Below are 6,000 nucleotides of genomic sequence, written 5' to 3'. Positions count from 1 at the left end.
ACTCCCCACATTGATGAACTAAAACAAATGTAAATACTTCAAATACACTCTGTCTCATGGAGGGGGAGTACCCTTTGATGGTTTTCTGTGTGTGTGTCCACATTCCTTTTGGATGTTTAGGGACCTGGTACTTTCCTACCTGGGCCCAGGGAGTGGGTTTAAAGGCTCATGAGATCGGGGAAGAGAGATGGGACAAACCCTTTACTATGCTTAGGAAAGGGTTCCCACCTAATGGCCACAGATCTGACTTAGAGATGACCAGAGAAGACATCTCTGTCCAGGGATCTCTAGAAGCCATGTCCTGTTTAAAGAGATTGAAGTTTCCTTGTGATGGCCTTAGGGTTTGCTTTGCCAGAAAACTGGAGGGAGAGTCAAGTTCGTGAGTTGGGAAGTACACGGGGAGAGTGGGAGAAACGTGGAGAGGTGGTGACAGACCAGAAGGCTAGAGATAATAGGAGAGAAGCTACAAGGAGCCATTCCAAGTGACAGGAGACCAGGAACAACCAAGGTGTGTAGGCATTAGCCAGGAATCCTCCAACATTCATGAAGACACGCATTTCCTGTTAGTCATGCAACATAAAGGTTCAAGTTACTTTAAAAAAAAAAAAGATTTTATTTACTTATTTGACAGAAAGAGAGAGAGCGTGAGCGCACAAGCAAGGGGAGTGAGCGCACAAGCAAGGGGAGCAGCAGAGGAAGAGGGAGAAGCATGCTCCCTGCAGAGCAGGGAGCCCGATGCAGGGCTTGATGCGGGGCTCGATGCGGGGCTCGATCCCAGGACCCTGGAGTCATGACCTGAGCGGAAGGCGGATGCTTAACTGACTGAGCTACCCAGGCGCTCCAAGGCTCAAGTTATTCTTTTGGGCTGTAAAAACAACAAACTTTAGGGGCGCCTGGGTGGCTCAGTTGGTTGGGCGACTGCCTTCAGCTCAGGTCATGATCCTGGAGTCCCGGGATCGAGTCCCGCATCGGGCTCCCTGCTCAGCAGGGAGTCTGCTTCTCCCTCTGACCCTCCCCCCCTCATGCTCTCTCTATCTCATTCTCTCTCTCAAATAAATAAATAAATAAAATAATAATAAAAAAAATAATAAAAACAACAAACTTTAAAGGCTGGAAAATTTGGGGACTCTCAGATTGCACTTTTTTAAAAGTTTATTTTTTTTTTTTAAGTAATCTCTACACCCAACATGGGGCTCAAACTCATGATCCTCAGATCAGGAGTTTCATGCTTCTCCAACTGAGCCAGCCAGGAGCCCCTCAGATTGCATTTTGAAGGTTCCATGTGGTATATGGACCAAAAAATAATGTTTAGGACAACAGCCACCATCCTGCTGGAATGTGCCAGTGTACAGGTCTTGATGTGTACTGGCAGAAGTTGGTACTGATTGTGGGGGGGATGCTGGTGGGCCCTGAGGGACTGAAATGGACTGGACCTCAATAAGATGCCTTAAAACCCCTGAACAGATACAGAGCATCTGTCAAAACAGTGTTCAAGAGGGAAGAGATGCATATGTAACCTTATCAGAGTTCACTGAAGATAAAACTCTTTGATTCCCAGAGATTAAGGTGGGAGCCACTTACATGCAAAGTGATTACCAAGACAATTAACTTACAGCAGACTCTGGGTTTCTAAAAAGCCTTGACTTCTTAAAAAAAAAAAAAAAAAAAAAGTGGGCAGGGTATGATTATACAGTGTCCTAAATCCTCAGAACCTCCAGGTAGGAACTTCCTTCCAACTCTACCACCATTCTTAGACCCAAGCTTCTAGCATGCCTTGGGACATTTCAGACTGCGAGGAAGCCGATTTGAGGAGTATTCTCAAACACTTAAGTTAGAGGGCTAGGAAAAGACAGCTTCCATTTGCCCTGTGGGACTCTACCAGTGTGAAAGGATGTCCTCAAGGTATTTGGGAGCTCCCATTACTTTCCAGTAATTGGTGGGAAAAGTAATTGAATACAGGAATTACCTGGAGGAATTAGTTTATTTAAATGACCTGGTTTTACTTTGCTTGGTCTCAGAGAAACAGAATGCTCCTTACTGTACTAGATCCTTCTATAAAACACTTTAAAAAAATGAGAGTGAAAGAGGTATCATTGATTAAATAGAACTCCCCCCCCCCCCCCCCCACGGAATGGACTCTACATAGTAAATATACAGATTGGTGAAAAGACACAGCCCAGTTTCAGAAACAGTATTTTAAAAAAAAGAACCTTTTGGACATAACAAAATGCCAGATATGAGGCCAGGTAATGTCGTAATAAGGGTGTACTAATCACAGTGGTTTAGGACATCACTCACTGTAGGTATACATACCAGCTACACAGAACACAGACACATTTCGGTTCCTGCTTGAATCGAGAACCTAAGTCGACAGGTCAGTGCTACACTATGTAATGTATACCTCAAAATGTATGTTGGCTAATATACAAAAATCAAAATTCAGCACTTTTAAATGTTCAAGAATAATGTATGAAAACTCAAATGTTTAAAGTTGGATGTATGCCATATTTTAGGGCTTATAGTTTTTTAAAGCTCGTTTTATAGTTTAAGTCAGAAAAGGTAAGCTTATTTCCCTGTTTCCAAAGGATTGAGGTGATTCTCTATTTTTTCCCACGAACTAGTCTACTTCAGCAAAACAGTACACCGTGTGCTATCTTCGCCTCCTGGGAAACACGACATGTTCAAGTTTGCTAGAAAGAGATAATGATCGCTTTTAGCCACACACCTCACTGTAAATTCATCGGGATATTGGTCTAGAGAGAAAATGGCGGCGGGGGGTGGGGTGGGGGTTGGGGTAGGAGAAATTCCTCAGTTTAGGATTAGAAATGAGCGATGGATGGCTTAATTTAAGGTTAGTTGTAGAACCACTGGCCTCCAGCTGTGTATTTCTGTCATTTACATTTTTCTCACAAAGAGATTTCACAATAAATTTACAGAACCGTCCTACAGTAGTTTTAATATTCTTAAATCAAAAAAAGGCGATATTTTAAAAGCATTTGCTAGAATTCTACAGCTGGTTTACTTAAAAAGAATAACCACCCCCAAAATCACTGCTCTCTGAATGTTCGTCCTTGCCATCTTATTTTGACGCAAATAGAACAGCGTTTTTAGATCCGACATTTCTGTGTGGTGCACACACGCCGTTTTCTATGAATTTTCCCACCTCTGGGAAATGCATTTCCGAAACGTGTAATTGTTGTGTAATAAGCCAAGTGGAACTATGACGCAATAATCCCCTGCAAATTGCCTTACAAAAATGATGTCATTTGGCGCAGATGTAGTCAATTTTATAACAGGTAGCTATGGCAAGGCTTCCTCCCCGTCGTCGCAGATTCCCCCACCCCCACCGTGGCGTTCAAGATGCAAAAAGACATTTTCGGGGCGTCCCAATCCTCAACTTGTCGAGGGTGGGCGCATCGCGGTAGCTTGAGCCCACCGCTCGTGCAGACTAAGCGGGACCGCTGCGGGGAGACAAGCACCACCGAGCGTTCCCAGCCCCGACGGCGACGGCACGAGGGAAACCGCGTTGGGCCGGGCCCGCAGTGCAGCGCCCGGCCGCATTATTCCCTCGGTGGGGCCCGCCGGCGTGGCCAGCCTGAACGTGGGGCCCCGCGGGCGTGGGACAGCCCTGCCCCCACCCCGCTCCCACACCCGCTCCCGCTCCCCCGGCGCCGGAAGTGACGCGTGCTGGCCGAAATATGGCGGCATTGGCGCTCGACCAGGGGGAAGGTAAACACCCTCCGGGCCGCGGCCCGCGCGCGGGCTCCCTCGAGGCGCCGATGGGGGCCGAGGGCGCCACCGAGGCCTGCTTTCCAACTCTCGTCTTCCCGCCCTTCGACCTTCCTACCCGCGTGGCAGGCTTCCGCGTTGCGACGACGGCGCATGGAACCCCCTGCCGGCGGGCCCCGCCTCCCTGGGCCGGCCCCGGGCGGCTCCCGCGGCCCGCAGGGGGCGCGCGGCCCGGAGCGGCCCCTGGCTCGTGGCCCCGCACGCTCCGCCCCTTGCCCGCCCCTTTCCCGCCTTCCTCCACCCCCGGCGTGGGTGATCCTGAGGCTCGGCGCGCTTCGGGGCAGAAGCCCGGAGACGCCGTCGTCGACGCCGCTACCGCCGGAGCTTCTGCCGCTGCCCGCGGCCCCCCAGCCCTTTCTCCCGCCCGTGGCCCCGAGTCGGCCCTCCGGCCGAGCCCCGCCGGGCGCCGCGAGGCCCCTGGCGTTGGCAAGGCCGGGCCCGGCCCCGACGCCGCGCCGCCTTGCGCCGAGCCCGACTGTCTCGACTCGCGACTCAGTGCTGTCTTCTTTCCCAGGACTGGTTCCGAGGGCCCCGCAGGCGCGCAGACTCGCCCCCCGCCGGAGCGCCCCGGCCCGGCCCGGGAGCGGCCCCTTGTAGAGGTTCGAGGAGCCTGCCGAGTGCCATCCCGGCGCCCGACCGCCCACCGCCCGGCCCGCCGGCCCGCTTCTTCCTGATGCAGACTGCCGTCCACTAGAGGTTGGACAGACCCCCGAGGTGCGTAGCCGCCCCTGGCCCTCCGGCCTGTAAGAGCCCGGGCTTCGTCCGCGGCCCGGCGCTCGGCACGGATTCGGTAGCGTTTTCTGCACAGACCCGAGTCAAACATTTGGTAGACGCCGGGACCTAATTTGTCTTTGAGTTTACTTAAATTGTTTGAAATATTTTTTTCAAGGAGGGGGGAAAAAAAAAAAAACGGAAGAAGCATAATTCAGCCATTTTTTGCAGCACACAGCTGCAGGTACCATGATTATTTTCTCCCTACCCGTTCCTTCCCTTTAAAAATTCTGTTTATGCCTGAAATAGAACTGTGCGAAATGCGAGGCATAAAACGTGGAATCAGAAGGTCTGGGTTCGACTGGGTGACGCTGAGAAAATCGCTTACCGAACATCGGTTTCTTATCTATGAAATCTAGGCAGTAATAGCCACATCACAGGGTAGTGAGGACTATATGAGGTCATATACGTGAAAATAACCTATAGCTGTAAAGTGTTGTAAAAATGCAAAGCGATTTTTTAAGTAACCCTTGCCAGAGTGGTTAATGTTCTAGTGGCTAACTGTTGCTGCCTCTTTTTTTTTTTTTTTTCCTGTATTATAAGTATAAGCCATAAGTATGGAATAGCGAAGCAGTGCTGTGAATCGACTGGATATATAATAGTCACGTTGCTTGGCCTTCCTACGAAATGCTAACTGCTTATTTAAATAACGGTATTCTTTAATTCAAATTTAACGTTACTGTAGTGCTTTGCTTGTCATTTTTCTAGGCCGCTTATGCCCTTTTTCTTACTCGGAATATTTATTTAACACTTGATGTTTAGTCTTATGTATTTTCCGAATTTATTTTTGTTTATCTGATTTAATGGTAACTTAGAAAATGCTTTTAAGATATATACTCTAATTTTAATGGTATTTTTCATATCTAGGGAACAGGATACCTGAATATATCTACTAATTTGAAAATTGTTTTTTAAGAGCTTACAAATGCATTCAGATTTCTGTAATTCTTAACAAAATGTATAGAAATTTTCAACTTTTTGACAATGTAATAGTGTTTATACAACATAAATCTCTTTTTAAATCATCAGCACTTAGTAGGTGCTTAGAACCAGTTCTTCAGTGGGAATTGCACTCTATTGCTGATTTAACTTAGGAATAATAGAAGAGTAAATATTTGTGGCTTGAGAAATTGGATTTATTATTTGTCAGAACTAATATATGTGTGTAACAGATCAGTATGGAATAATTCCTACTGGGTACATCAAAAATGTAGTATGGTTTGGCTTAAAAATGGTCCACAAAAAGTGAAAGAGAAGCATTTATCATAGTATATTGTTATTTTTAGCCAACAAATGGTTTTCTGAGTTTTTTCTGAAATGTTTTATTTTATAACCCAATACCAGTTGTTTTTTAGAGTATACTTTTGTGTTTTGTAAAAAGAAAGACATAAGCGGGCATGATTAAATTAGCAAATGGAAGAGCCTGTTTTAATGTGCTAG

At 47.4% G+C, this 6,000-nt stretch overlaps 1 protein-coding gene across 14 annotated transcripts in view; it reads left to right on the top strand.

Annotated features, from left to right (window-relative positions):
* Nucleotides 1-3,622: 3,622 nt before the first annotated feature.
* KLHL15 (kelch like family member 15) overlaps nucleotides 3,623-6,000 on the top strand; it is a 60,376-nt gene continuing 57,998 nt past the window's right edge. For 11 of the 14 annotated variants that reach the window (XR_010406065.1, XR_010406067.1, XR_010406068.1 and 8 more), the window contains exon 1: nucleotides 4,049-4,503. The gene's annotated coding sequence lies outside the window, so the exon portion shown is untranslated. Of the gene's footprint in view, nucleotides 3,730-4,047; nucleotides 4,504-6,000 lie in introns of those variants that run through there. The other 3 variants (XM_064573887.1, XM_064573886.1, XM_064573885.1) reach the window with 2 other exon arrangements.

Source organism: Mirounga angustirostris, unplaced genomic scaffold (genome assembly GCF_029215605.1).
Source record: "Mirounga angustirostris isolate CCGP_5_RB_7025 unplaced genomic scaffold, mMirAng1.0.hap1 SCAF_11, whole genome shotgun sequence".
Classification (NCBI taxonomy): domain Eukaryota; kingdom Metazoa; phylum Chordata; class Mammalia; order Carnivora; family Phocidae; genus Mirounga; species Mirounga angustirostris.
The sequence above is the reverse complement of the archived record's forward strand: the minus strand, read 5'-3'. Positions and strand labels throughout refer to the sequence as shown.